Below are 16,110 nucleotides of genomic sequence, written 5' to 3' on the forward strand. Positions count from 1 at the left end.
GATATATACATCGAATCCTATCTCTCTCTCTCTCTCTCTATTCCTTTCCCTATGTCCTCTCATTCTATATTTCTCTCCCTCTTTCTCTCTCTATAATAATATTATAGAGAGAGAAAGAGTGAGAGAAATATTATAGAAATAATATATATTATAATCTTATATTACAATTAAATTATAAATTTATATATATATATATATATATATATATATATATATATATACATATATATTGGGCCGTGACGCGAGAAAAGGGCCCTTAGGGCATTATATACCGAAAATGAGTTTTCACCTCCATATTGTAGAAGAAACTCTGACGTATTTGGATATGCAAACCTTTGTCTGAAATTCCACTCCTAAATGCTCCAATTACGACATTCAAAACAGCATGTTTTGTCCAAATCCTGTCACTTTTTGATGCGTCTATGCATTTCCGCGTAGTTAGCTAGTTGATCTTTTTTTTGCGCGTATTCCTTTGTTAAACTTCCGCGCCGTTTTCTAGCGTTTGCGCGCAGCGCCGCTAAGGGCCCTTTTCTCGCGTCACGGCCCAATTATATATATAAGATTTCTTACACACACGTAGGTAAGCTTCAACAAAATACGTTATATAATGTATCATTAATAGGACTATCTTGCAATTAGAATGTCATCATTATATTTCATCATTGTTTATTCTTTTGAAACACGTGAAAAAGACCTAAATTGAAAACAAATCCGTGTTAATGTTCACTTAGCACAAAAAGTTTTATTTTCTTGTTCTTCTTCTTGTTTCTCCCTCTGAAATCATCCCCAATCAATGTAAGTTATCCTGAATTGGGCCTGGCAGAGGCTGGTAACTACTTCGCTCCTTTTCTCTCTCTTAAAATAAACAAATAGCCAACGCCTACACCATTCTGCCAGTACACTTTGGTAGAAGCCACACAGTGTCTTCGACAAAGCAAGCCAATCAGACAATTGACCCTCCACCCGCTTACTCTGCCGGTATTAAATCCGAGGGCCAGACTGTTGAACAAACCGAGCCGATCTGTCAGCCTGCTTCTAGCTTTGTCTACACAAATCTGGAGGTGCCTTCCTGTCCGATCTGAGACAATGACATATTACATAGCATTCGTGACATTCATGAATTTTTTACCTGAACAGAAAAAAAAAATCTACATATTAAAGGTTTATTAGGAGAGAAACCAGATCTTAGGCGATTTGACGTATATGTACCTTGATTGGATAAGTAATGAGTTTTCGACATGAGGAGAAGCAAATTACATTGAGCCCTTCTTTTTAGTGCTATAGTCCCCTCCATTTCCAACAAAGTTGAGATGGTACAATAAAAGTCACTTGTTATTTTACCCACAAAATAGTTCATTTAAGATTTGTTGAGGGTCATAGTTTTTTTTTTTTTGTTTTATAATTGGAATGTGTGGAAATAATCAAACTATGGTTGAACTGTAAATAGAATTGTTTTAATCGAATCCATAAAACAAGATAAAACCATAATGATGCAAGATGCTCAAGCGCAAAGCCAGTGAAAAATAATTTCTGGAAGGAATGAAATGTTGTTAGTCTGGTTTAGGTGGGAAATGGAGAAAGCTCCACCATTTAGGCTCAGTCTATGAAAGCTTCCACCGCCCCCACAATGACTCTGTATACAGGATCAGTGTTTCAATTACACATTTGAATTTACGGGGGGGGGGGGGGGGTTCTCTCTCTCTCTCTCTCTCTCTTTACCTCTATTTGATATTGTTGAAATAACATGATCCTGTAGGTATTTGTTCCGCTTTTCTTTTTCTGTTCTTTTTTGCTGTACTTTTTTAATGTTTCGTTGTTTTTGTTGTTACCTGACACGTGTCCCTTTCTTTATCATTGTATATGCAGTTTGTATCTATTTCTGCTATGTTTATGTTGTTCACGCATTTGCAGAAGAACAGCTTTGCTGAAGCAAATTACCGTGATTTAATAAGATAAACTGAAACTGAAACTGAAACTGTAAAAAGCTGCAATATATAATCTTGTTGCTTTAGTGAAATTCATTTCCCCAGTGAAATAACACTTTGTTATCGTCTGTATTGATGTTCTCGAGACTCCTCGTCCATTATAGTTGTTACAGTAATGCATTTGATAGACTATATATTCGAGACTGTAGATCAACTCAGCATCCTCTTTGTAGCATGTAGTTTGCATTTGATCAATTATTTAATTGATCTCCTCATTCCAAATACAAATGATTCAAAGGAATACGAAGAGAGGTCACTATACAGAAGAGTGTGTGTCTGTATGTGTTTGTGTATGATTTATTCTACAGGTGTATAACGTTTGATATGGTATTCAAGAATGCTCATTTATTTTTAGCGAGTCTTAACCGGCTTTCTGGTGGCTCTATGTTCGATACAAAATGTTCATAAATTTACAGATTGTCGATGTTATAAGAGCTGTTCTTCCTATACGTTATATATGGTAGATTCGTAGAATTTCCCAGATATCTAGAGGATCAAATTCGAGAAGACCTTCAGCTTTCTTCAGTGGTAGGCCCTAGGCAGTAGTCATGTTACAAACGTGTGTCTCTCACGCCCGGGCAGACATTGTGCGTACCTATTACACCTCAGGACTTCACCGAAATGACCGCATCATCGCTTATACGGTATCGCCGAATATACCGCACTCTTTGTTCACACAGTGTTATTGTTATAAAACGCACTATATATGAAGGGTTTGTTTGCAAAAACCGATAAGTCAATTTTTGAAGATTTTGAAGTACGATCTCTGTCATAAAGTACAAAATAATACCTTTTAAATGATATATTGGTCACTACATATAAAGGTATATTTTTAAAGTTATGGTCAAAAGAAGCAAAAATTTTCTTATTATTCTCTTTATTTTTCTTGACCTTTAATCGCAAATATCTCCATTTGGCAAATACGGACTTATCGGTTTTTGCAAACAAACTTTTCATATTATGCCGGTTTTGTACTTCGACTTGCTACCTAATATGCAGAAAGGAAAGCATTTACAAAAATTACAAATATAATTTTATTATAAATTTAAATACAAAATCAGTTATGAAATTAGATTTAAAACTTATAAAATTATAAAATTGCAAATATGATATTTCATTGCGCTGTGTTGAATTTCATATTTACGGCATTTGTATGATTTGAGCAAAGGTCAATATACTTCGATGTGTTTGTATTAGATTATTCTGATTACATTGATTATGCTTATAAAATACTCTTGCCTTTGTTTTGTTTTGTTTTTTTGGATTATCTTCTAAGCATTAATGAACGCTTAACAGGCTTCTCATAATAGTATTGTACAAGACACGCCCAACGCGTGGCTTGCACTCACCATGCTCACCTTATACATTGTTATACAGCCCGGGTATGTGACTATCGCATCTATGTCTTATTGTACAATAAAATGGTATGATTGACGTCGGGCAGGATTCTCAGATATACATCAGTTATACATAAAAACGCATATCCCCCACAGTGCTTCTTCTGTTTGTTTGTTTGTTTATTTTGTTTGTTTGTTTGTTTGTTTGTTTGTTTGCCTGTTTGTTCACATGTTTGTTTGTTTCATCTTTAAGGTGTTAAACCCCTCAAAATTTCTAAGAGGATGTAGAAAATCAGCAATTGATATGAATAGAACAATTTAAAAGGGACCGTACAGTTTTGGTTGAGACCTAATTTCAGGTTTCTAACTTATTATTTGGTGAGATAATGAGAAACATATTATGAAATATGAAAGAGTATGTAATTCTATGAGGAATTCAATATTCATTTGATGAAAATTGGTTATGAAATGGCGTAGATATTCAAAGAGGAGTAATTCTGATAAAGTGTGGGACCCACACTTTATCACGATCGCTTTGTTTTACTTTGTTTTTGGATGTTTCAGTCATTCCAAATCCGATTTTCATCAAATGAACTTCGAATTCCTCTTAAAATGGTCTGCTCTGTACTATATCACAGGTGTTTTCTTGGTATCTCGCAAAAAGTTAAAAGCCCAATTCTCATCTCCACCAATACTGTGCCATCCCATTAAAAATATACAAGAACTGTTTCAAGACAGAAAGGTTATAGGCCTACAATGTCCACATATGAAACAAAGCATAACATAACAAAAACAAGGAGCAATCATACCATGAAAAGCATAAATGTCATAAATGCAATAGTCAACTTTGAGTACATGTGTTTTGTTTTGTTTGTTTGTTTGTTTGTGTGTGTGTGCATTGTGTGTGTGTATGTGTTTGTAATGAAATACAAACGTTCAAGGTTTTCTGTTCTGATTATCTTATCTAGCAGCACTGTAAGGATCAAACCATGTTTAAGTGGAGAAGTGCCGAATCGGAAGACATGAGTAAAGAAAATAATGGTGAAATTGGAATGACGATGAAATATGGGACAAATGTCAGATTCGAACTATCGACTAAAGTCTCGCTCAACCAGACATTTGATTCTGTTAGTTGAACTGCTACACTACTGTGACAAAAAGGGACATAATAAACTTTCGTATGTTCATCTCCTCTCTCTCTCTCTCTCTCCTTCTCGCTATCTCTCTCTCTATCTCTTTCTCTCTCTCTCTCTCTCTTTCATGTTTTATCTCTCTTATTATTCTGCCGTTTTCCCCTGTCTCCTCCTTTTCTTTACTCACTGTCTGTCTGTCTGTATGGGCGATTATCAGTCTATCTCTGCCTCTTATCTTCTATCGATTTTTCTTTATTATCTCATCTTCAATCATACTGCACCCGCGAGGGAGTTGCGATTATGGCTGATTTCACAGATATGATTTACGACATAATCAATAACCGTCGTGCGGGTAAAACAGAGAGATCCGTGGTCAAAACGATCTTAAAAAGAAATACACAATTTATGACCATAATAAAAAAAAAGTATCTTCGCTTTTTGTTTGGTACAGTACCTGTTTTGGCGATTTTAGGGTGGCAAGATGAAGAGTATACATCTATCGTTGTGGTCTCATTGCCATGGCAACTTCACGCAGAGGGGAGGGAGAAATCCAAGCACTGATCCTGCCGTACAAGTACAGGTGTTAGCGTTTGCATCGTATAGCATTCCAGAATTTGAATCTATCTTGTCGAACAAACAAGCGGAGAGATGTCTTCTTCTTGATCATTCGCGTGGAAACATACTTGACGTACTGCATTTAGAATAGCCTACTTGGCTATTGGACTCTTCGTGAAATACAAAAGGAACTGATTACAGCTATACAACTTGCTTTTAAAAAGGTACGTCAAAGAATAATAGCTTTGCAGTTGTTATTTTTTTTTTGTAATTGATTTTAGTTACAGTCTCGAAAACCGATCGATTTAATGAGAGTCGCAGTGCTGGTTATGTTGCAAGTTCCGTCTTATGCTCTCCCCCCCCCCTTTTTTTGGTCGTTTCTTTGCATTTTTCTTTTGAATTTAATCTCTTTACACTCTGGATTTATTCAAATAAAACGATGACATTGCTTTAGCCTTGGACATGGGCATAATGATTCGTTCCCAACTATCAAAATGTGGATATGACACACTTTCCCTCGAGTCTGATAAACTGATGTCTACTTGTCTTACCATTAGTTTTTGCGCACTAGACCGAGTTGACGCTGCTAGAATTTAAGTTTTATTTCTCATATAAACATTTTCTCCTGTTATGTTCCTAAATGATGTTAATAATTGAGATATTTCGTTTTAATATTTCTTTATTTTTTTGTTTTTAGGAGTGATTATAAGGAGTAACATACACTACTCTGCTTGAAGAGATTAATCCGTTGAAAACTGATTTAATTATGGATGCGACAACCGTTTATCACTTCATTTATATAACACTGGTCGCAACCGATATCATATTATGATAAATAAATAAATAAATAAATAAATAAATAAATTGATTAATTGATTATGATTAATCTTAACTCAATCACCGGGGTAGATTTAAGAGTTATAGACCATATCAATGTCACATTTGAAGAGTTTCTTCGCAAAAACGGATAAGTCCATATTTGCCAAATGGAGATATTTGCGAATAAAGGTCAAGAAAAATAAGAAAATAATAAGAAATGTTTTGCTTCTTTTGACCATAACTTCAAAAAAGTATCTTTATATGTAGTGACCAATATATCATTTCAAAGCTATCATTTTGTACTTTATGACAGAGACCGTACTTCAAAATCTTCAAAAATGGACTTATCGGATTTTGCGAACAAACTCTTAATTTGTTCTTGGAAAAAGAAATATTGATAATACAATTATATTAACGTTTGCACAGTTGTCAAAAGACCGAGAGAACATCCTTTCCTTTTGAACGATTAGGGTATCTGATTTCCGAGTCCATTGTAGCCTTCATGCATGAAGAACAGAAGTAAGATTGGGCTTCCGATTGTTGAACACATTCAAAATATTAAATTATCTTTAAAAATTTCCTTTTATGATTTCCTTGATGTAGTTTTCTTTTTCGAACTGATGACGTATCAACGAGAGATTATAATCAGACTTGAATTTGGTTAACATGTTGAGTTTTTCTAAGGACCTTTAGTGCGTGCGTTTGCGCGCATAGTGCCTATTATGTAAGGAAATATAATGTATATAATATAATGTCACATAATAATATAGAATATGAATCATGATAGTTAGCAGTCATAATATATATTATGACCCTGCACCTCAAAACAAACAAAAAGTCGCCAGACATGAATTTTTAGCTAAGACCATATTCTGAAAGAGAATGATGTATAACTCAAATCAAATGGACTCTCTTAACCTATCCTAATATTGGAAAGAAAGCACAAACTCAGGAAAAGTGTGAACTGAAAAAAGAGGCTCTGAAGTACAGCGTGGTGTCTATTCTGAAACTGTCTATTATGAATGGGACAAAAACCAAAAAACGTGTTTTAATGAATGAATAATGTTGTGAGTGGTTTCAAAACAAAGACAGTGTGCTCGATGGGTAAAAGCAATATCAGAAATTTAATTAATAATGGAATGAATAGAATGGCAAGCTACTCAGAAAGTGAAATTGAAATAGCGTTGCTGAAAATAGCATAAACCTTTGATTTGATTTGATTTGATTTTGATTTGATTTGATTTATTTCTCCTGAATTCCGTTACATCAGATATGATTTTGTACAAGTCATTTATAACAAACAGTTAATATTATCAACACATATTTTTAGTACAAAATAAGACAAATACGAGCAGCTTAAGCTGGGAACTTAAACAGAAGGGTCTCCAAAATAGGCCGGGGCTTGACGGTATGGAGACCCTATACTTAGTTACACTTACTTAGCCTCTTTTTTTTTCATTCTACTAAAAGCACTTTCCAATATCTTTTTATTTCTGGTGCCTTAAATCCAAAACATATTATTATTATAATAAATTTAGGTCAGTTTGACTACCAGTTAGCTTTTGTACGATCTAAGTGGTCACCACGTTAAACACAAGAAGCTTTTATGAGGGTATAGCTACAGGTCAATTTGAACCTTACACCCATTGCCTTTATTAGGGAGCAACCAGTAATGAATTCGCATCACGAACGCTTCTAATTTTCTTAATCATTTGCATATTACACACACATATATATATATATATATATATATGTACACACACACACACACACACACATATATATATATATATATATATATATATATATATATATATATATACATACACACACACGCGCGCAATATGCAAATATATATATGTGTGTGTGTATATATTTATAGATGGTGCGTGATCTCGTTTACAGATGAAGTCAGAGATGATAGAATAAAGGAACATGGGCCTTAAGCCGAATTTTTCAGTACAACACATGACTTTTTCCTACCTTTAACTATGTTTGTTTCTGTTTTCTTGTATAAAGTACGGCAAATTATCTATCATCTATCTTCTTACGAAGGACAGTCTTTTTTTTTTTTCCTTTTTTTTGGTAACAATGGCGTCAGAAAGGCGTTTTGCTATTGATTGAAGCTAGTCGCATTTTGAATTTAAGTAACAGATGAGGCGCCTGATGAGAGGCCCTTAATGATGGAAAGAATATCAGAAAAGAGGAGAGACTGGCCAGCGAACGTGTCGAAAGTATAGATCCATGAGAAAAAGCGAGTGATAACCGTTCTGTTTGATAAAGTATTCATTATCTGCCTGGTCGTAATGGACGCGGGTGGTGCAATGGCTCTGGTATAAATTTGATATGGTGATATGAAGTCATTTCTCTTTCTATACTTTTTAATTGCTCGGTGAAAGGCAATTTGACCCCGCAGACGCCTTTAAAGTACTCATTACGTATGTAAGTGAAATGAACAGATCCTCTAGCTTTATCAACATTATCTAGTATTATCATGAATCTGATGTGACATTAACATTAGGCTAATATTGACGTAATTTTGCTATTTGTGATGTTGCTTGTTTGTTGTTTGTCTGTATTTTGTATTCATTTTTTGGCATCTGGGGAAAAATATTTAGATATATATAGATATTTAGATTTTTTGTAACAAAAATGTTCTGAAGTTGTTTGTTTTGACCATCAAATGAGCAAATACTGCTTGATTGAAAAGATTTAGATTGCTAAAGAAAGAAAACGTGTTTGCAAACAATCATATTATTTTAGATATCAATCTTATCAAACACATCAAAGCGACTAGCTTTCGGTTTTTTATGCCTTTGAAGTGTTTGTGTGTTTACTTTTTTTCCTTTATATTTTGGGGGGGGGGGTAGGGGTGCGATACACAATTCACATACCAAATGAAAATACGCACTCACAATAGGAAAATCAGTGCATATCATGCTCATGATCACTAGATACTGACACATCTATGGTGCGAGGACAGATAACCCGTTTTAGTTTCTTTTATATTTTATACAGAGTGAGATACCATCTACTATATACAATAGCTGATGTTCAATTTAAAAAAAAAAAACTCACCGAAGTTGTTTGCAAACAATTATGCAGTTTCTGAAATACTTTAGGAGACATAGATTTTGATAGATACACATTAAGCGCACACATATAAACACAAACACATGCACGCCCAAGAAACACACACACACACACACAGATAGATATACATATCCAACAACAGTGTTTTCAACAACAACAACAAAATCCTATTGTCTAGATCAACACACAGATATTATCATGATCTCTCTCAGTTTCCTATTTTGATTCCGAAGAAATATTCTATTATTTTGATTGGATGATTATTGATTGGAAATATTGATTTGTGAAGCTTTTGTATCTAGCATTTAGCATAGAAAAATCCTTTCATGACAAGATTACATTAGAGATAACAAGAGTGCTATCAAACAAAACTGCAACCATATATTGTTGAAGGCAGAGCAGAACTGCAACATCTTACATTCATCCGATTTAAGAATATAGACCCCGATAGTCACTAGTGTTAAAGAAATTGAAAGCAAAACATCTTATCTTCACCAGGAAGCTAAATTAGTTAAACGATACATGTGTTATATGTTACTATCTTGAGGTAATTATCATTCGAAGTACATAGTTGATAATCGTAGCAAGTCTCCCAATTTTCAATTTAGGGTGTCTATAATAACCCCTAAGAATTGCTTCTCATCAGGAAATCAAACCCTCTATTTCTACTGTATTTTTTTTTTTTTTTTTTGCTTTTCCCAATGACAGAAATTTTGGAATGGGACATTTGTTGGTCAGGATTCTTTTATTCTTCCCTTTGATCGGCGTGGGATTGTGCAACTGGTGGGCTGAGAACTATTGGTATCAACGTTACAGCGGTGATGGATTCAGCTATGAACGTAAGATACATCATGTCTTATAAATTTGATCTCACTCGCCTCATACTGCATTGTCATCTAAATTACAAAGGATTAGAGAGACAGAGAGATATAGAGATGAAGTAAATTAATACCACAAAAGACTAATGATAGACATTTCAATGTTATTTTAGAACATGTCAAATGTTTGTTCCCTACCTAGTATACATATTCGCACCTCTTCTTTATAATATCTACTTAAACAAGTCATGTATAATGTAAACGATGATATTATTCGTATTTCACAACTTACGAAATTTATTATAACAGAGAAAGCAATTGTTTATTGGACAGTCACGTGTATACAACATTTTAGTCAGATATTGTAAGAAAAAAAGACAAAATGAAGACACTGTGAACAAAGGAAATAACTGAAACTCTGAAATTTCCTTTAAGAAGCAGAAACGTAGTTTCATTTACATGATTTTGTCTATTGGCTTTATTTCGAGTATAGTGTCATTTTAACCGAATTCGTTTCAAGGTCGGACTGCTACTTGAAACATTTTTTGAGTTTACTTTGTCGCCTTTTGCTATTATCTTTGTGTTTGTGCATTTCTTTTGCTCTTTGATGCGAAAGTGGATAACTTCCTTCCCCTCGGCATGGAAGATGGACGTATTTTGGATTCCCAGCTATCAGCCAGCTCGTCATATTCTAATACCCACTCACCGTCACGTGGTCGGCTAAATGCGAAAAACGGTAATAAATATACCCATGACATTACAACGTAATGCTACTCTGACGTCTAGATATCATTGATTTAGATCATGTTTCCAGGCAATGTAAAGATTTCATTGTTTCTTTTTCTTTTTGGGGGGGTTGTGTTGGTTGTTGTTGTTGTGTTTTTTTTTTAGATGAACGTTGTACCAAAGTCTTTTGAACATTGTCTTTAAAATACTGTAAGGTTTCTAGACACACAGCCCAGGAAGGTGTTAAAATATCCCTATCTAGTAGATATATGTGATAAATGAAAGCACATGTTGACAATCATTGATAATAAATATAAAACGGGATGATATTGAATGGCATCATAACTTCAGTCTTTACTTGCTTCAAATAGTAATGTTCCAGTTAAGATGTAAAATATTCGAGTTCAAAGACTATTCTCTCTATATAATTTCCGCCATCTTGCCCAGCTGGTTTAAGTATATCACTTATGTCAAAATTGGATAGGACAGACCTCTGATATAGGACATAGAATGGGTTTCCAGTGTTTGATAGGGCCAAACTTCAAGCAAGTAAATAGCCCCACGCCATCCATTCATGCAGAAGAGTAACGCGAATAGCCAGATGAAGTAGTCCTGCCTGACATCCTACTTGACTCTCAGAAAACTCTAGACCAGCTAGCTAGTTCAGCTGAATAATACTATCAAGCCATCTTCTCAAGATGAAAATGGAAAAAAAAATAAGAAACGCATACTGATCTCGTTATGGTTGTAGTTGTTCTTGTTGTTATTCTAGTTTTTGTTATTTAAAATCTGTTCCTATTATGGCTATTGCGTGTCAAGATGGTACTAATGCCGGGGCGTGGAATCCGTCGTCATCGAACACCGATCAGTATCTACAGGTGGATCTCCAATCGGATCACGTAATCTTTGCCGTGCAGACCCAGGGCCGGCCCGACTTCCCGCAGTGGGTAACGGCCTTCCAACTGTACCTCGGTAGTGATCAGGCGGCGCTCGAGCCCACGTACGACAGCGACAGTTCAACAGTGAGTATAGTGAGGTACCCGCACCTCGTCAGGGCCCTAATATCGTCACCCTGCGTAAAAATGTTGTAAGCGCACTGAACAAAAATGTACACCCGGGACTGTGTTCAGTACGCTTGAAACTTGGCATGGTTACCACAACCAAGCCAACTGAGGTGAAAACAAAACAGTTTTCTTTGAAAACCTTACATTTATGTAAGAAATACGTGTTATCAGTATCACCACGGTCACCCGCACACGTCTTTTACGTGCTTTGTCTTTGGAAGAGTAGGGTGGCGAGGTGCTGTGCAGGCCCATTCTTCCTTAGCGCACATGAATTTTACATCGTTCGCGTTTGACGACGATAGCTGCTAATTTCGATCATTGAATTCGTGTTCTGCTTGGATTTTAATCTTCAGCATTTTCTATTTTGTGTGATTGGGTTTTCATAAATTTCAATATCAATTTCATTGAAAAAAAAAGTATAAGCATGACGAGGTGCGGGTCACTCAAGTATACGTCTTACACCATTCTCGAACTGTCTAATTATTCTTGTCCTCTTCTTAGCGCTCCCTATCTGTCTCTTTATTCATTTTTTACGAGATTTTATCGCGATGAAATTCGTACCATTTGTTTTCTGATCCTCCTTTACACCATTCTAATTCAGTTTCGTGGTAATTTATACTATACCCTTAAAATCAAGGAGCATTATATAAAGGATAGCTACGTTGTCTCGCTAAAATGTTGTTCAAAATTTGATGAACTGACAAACAGAAAACCCTTTATCAAAATTGGAAGTGCCAAACTTCCAATTTTTTTTTTTTTTGGTAGGATGGATCAAAACATCTTTTTCGCAACTGTCTCTGTATTGTGTAAGAATCAGTTTATTCATTACGAGGCATTGTTCTTGTTCCGCATGAAAGGGAACTTCGAATGATCAATTTGATTTGTTTTTCACTTTTTGATAACATGACACGGCTGTGTATAAATCTTGTCACCCCTCTCTTTCTACCCACGCGATTCTATCTGCTTTCGTCTCTCCCTCTCGCACACATACACACTCTCTCTCCTCCTCCTCTTTCTCTCTCGCCCTCTATGCAACCTCTAGACATTTGAGGCCAATTCGGACCAGACGACGATTGTCACGAACAAACTCTGGCAGCCAAGCCGGACTCGTTACGTTCGATTTTACCCAACAGCCTGGTACTCCTGGATCAGTATGAGGGTGGAAATCATTGGGATGAAGGTCGTTAGTAAGTAAAGAAGAAACAGAATAGATTCTCATACAATACAGATCATGCTTCTTCTTTTTTTTCGTGTGTGAATGCGCGCGTGTATGTGTGATGATGTTTGGGATATATCTGGGTATATCTGTGCCCGTGGGTGTACCTTCCAATGTGTCGCGGGAGTCTAATTGTGTTTGTAAGTGAATATGTTTATCGTCTTGATAAGAAAACTTGTCATTTAATCATTACTGAGGTAACAAAACTGTTTACCTCGTATTCGGGTGAAAATCACTATTTTAAACTAATTGTCACATTATCAGTTAGGGCGGACGTCCACTTGGGCGCGGACAAGCTCCGGAAGGGTTGCGGAAGCAAATTTTGTTATTTCGGCATCCTGTCCGCGACAGACGCGGAATAACTTTGTGAATCGGCTTGTCCTGTGACATTCCTAGGACTGTCCGCGGACCGTCCGCGGACTGTCCGCGGACTGACTGCGTACATTCCTAGGAATCACTCCGGAAGAGCGCGAAATACCTCGGAATATGCTAATCGTAGCCGGGCAGCGCGGAAACATCTAGGATTACACCAGGAATGAACGCGGACAATCAGGATGCCTTCCGGACAACACAAGTTAGGCATGCGGACAAACTGCGGACAATACCAGGAAAATGGAAAGGTATAAATTTGGCGCTGACTTTGACTTTTCCTCATTTGACTGCTAGCCGTCATTGATGCTCCTTGTTGTGCTTCCGCAGTAGCGGCTGATATTATATTAATATGATTGGTCAATATTATTTGATAAATGTGACCACCAAAAGTCGAAGAATAGGATTGTCTGCATGTCGGCCGACTACTCATTTTTTTTTTAAATTTGTCTCATCTCGGAGAACAATTTTTGTCTCTGCCTACAGTCACATGGATGATATTCGCAAACTTTTTGAACCATATATAGCATATTATATATATATATATATATATATATATATAAATTATATTATATGATATACATATAACATACATAAAAATGTAAATGTATATACTGATACATATATTATATATATAGTGCATGAGGCTGAATGCACTATAACAATATAAGCACCGACAAATTCTGAATTTGCCCCGAAGGCCAGTTATATTCAATGAGGCCGCAGGCCGAATTGAATATAATTGCCTGAGGGCAAATTCAGAATTTGGAGGTGCTTGGTACTTGTTATAGTGCAATAAGATGTCATGCACTATGTGATATATAAAATAGCATACATACCCAGGCAAGATAAGCCTAGATCATTTCTAACAGTTACACGTGTCTACACAAGCAATAGTACCAGTTTCTTTGAACCTGTGTAGACAAAATCCTGAGGATCCAAATTCAACTGTAACTTACGCTAGAGTCTAGGGTCTACGTGGTTATATCTAACGTTTTCTAGGCCCTACGATAGGTTAGGTCTAGGGCCCTAGGGGCCCTGGCCTAACGTTTTTATACTAGATCTACGTATTTGTTGTACACTCTACTGTACGTCACTTTGATACGAGCGACAGAGCTAGTTAACACTTGACCCTACAATAGGTCTACCGTGGATCTAACAGTAACACTAACAGTAACACGTTAGACGCCCTACTTACTGCACAGTGGGTCCAGGACCAGGACTAGATGATGTTTTGTAGGATTAGGGATCTACTGGATTTAAACACAAGGCTCGTGCCAGGCCCCATTGCTGCACATGCGGATTCCGAGAGTGTGTTGTGAATGTCGTAGTAAAGTTCATAGCGTAGCGTGATCAAAGAGCGCTTAGCGTATACTGTACACACCACACGCTGCCCATTTCCACGGCGCACTTCCGCGTAGAATGTACGGAGAAAGCGGCACAAATCTTGGGTTGACTTGCTCAGTAATATCCGTCGGATTGATTCCTTTTTCAGAACAGTAGGAGTCCAAAATTCGTAGGGCGTATTTGATGGCATCCTTTGTGTCCTTATTGTCTAAGATACTGTTTATATAGATCAGTCTCTCTAAAAGTAGCGAACCTGTTCATTTCAGCTTCCATGTTTAAATCTACCGCTGAAAGTCTAGTCCCACACAGATAAGTTGCTGGCATAGCCAGCCTGCAAGAATTGAGAATAACGATAATATCGAGCAAAGCATATCGCGGTTGTGGCGCAATCGCGTTGATAAGGTGCGGGATTCAAGTACTCGATGATTAAAATGAGGGAGCAAAAACCGATATCAAATCGATAGTGGGTTATCGTCTGCAATCGTTATATTTTACGTGCACTATAACTTTTGTCATGCACTGCCGGCCTGTATCATAAGTATGTATGCTATTTTATATATATATATATATAATCATGTTGATAAGGTAATCCACGTGTGGCCAAGATAAAAAGATAAGTAACAAAACTGCAACAAAGTTCATGCTGTATTCACTACAATTTATTTCTTCACAAGAAATAAACCGTTGGTGAATACAGCATGAACTTTGTTGCAGTTTCGTTACTTATATATTATATATATATATATATATATATATATATATATATATATTCTTTATTCCCTTTTTTAGACCTGTGCTTTATCCATCGTGAAGTATATACACGTTTTGTCTGATACTTCTGTAGAGCATGCCAAAATGATCCTAATCATTAAATTTGTTTTTCTTTCTCTGATTTTTACCCTTGTGCATCTCTAACCCTCCCTTATTTTGATCACTTTTGAACATTTTCAAGTCCGAGAATTTTTTTTTTTATGCTTAGAGCTTACTAGCCTATTGTCAATGAAGTCTAAAAATGGAGAAATATTTGTAACCTACTTTAATTTACTTTTTTTTTTGGGGGGGGGGGTTCAGCTAGGCTGTCAAATTGGACAATCGAGTTTATTTGCAACTAAAACAAAAAGAGAAGAAAAATATATTAGGTAATAACAACAACGAAAATCATTCAGGTAAAGAATATTTCTGAAATGATTTGTGATGCTTAATGTGTACTTAAATATATACACTCAGCAAAAAAATAAAACAAAAGAAAGACAGAAATTTAACACTTTTTCGAGTTCATGATTTATTGCCTTTTCTCTCATTTCACTTGAATTTTGAAGTGACAGAAAATTCTTCATTTTCCTCCATCATCTTTAGCTTTCATTGTTATTTTGGGCTTCAAAGATATTACATTGTAATGAGACCACAGGTATATCTTTGCAATTGAATTCATGCTTTTTTAGTGTGATGAATTTGTCTTTTGTTCTAATATGTTGTATCATTAGAAAGTATTTACGCATGAATAACAACTTGTTCATGTTTATATAATGCATTAATATTCAGCCAAAAATATTATGCTTTTTTCTGAGTGTACTTCCACCTACTTTTGTGATTTTTCAGCTGGGCTGTAACATGGGCAACCTAGTTTGTTTGCAAATAAAATACGAAA

The sequence above is a fragment of the Diadema antillarum genome, unplaced genomic scaffold, assembly GCF_040938485.1.
Source record: "Diadema antillarum isolate AM-2024a unplaced genomic scaffold, OU_Dant_1.0 seq00000713_RagTag, whole genome shotgun sequence".
In the NCBI taxonomy this organism is placed as follows: Eukaryota; Metazoa; Echinodermata; class Echinoidea; order Diadematoida; family Diadematidae; genus Diadema; species Diadema antillarum.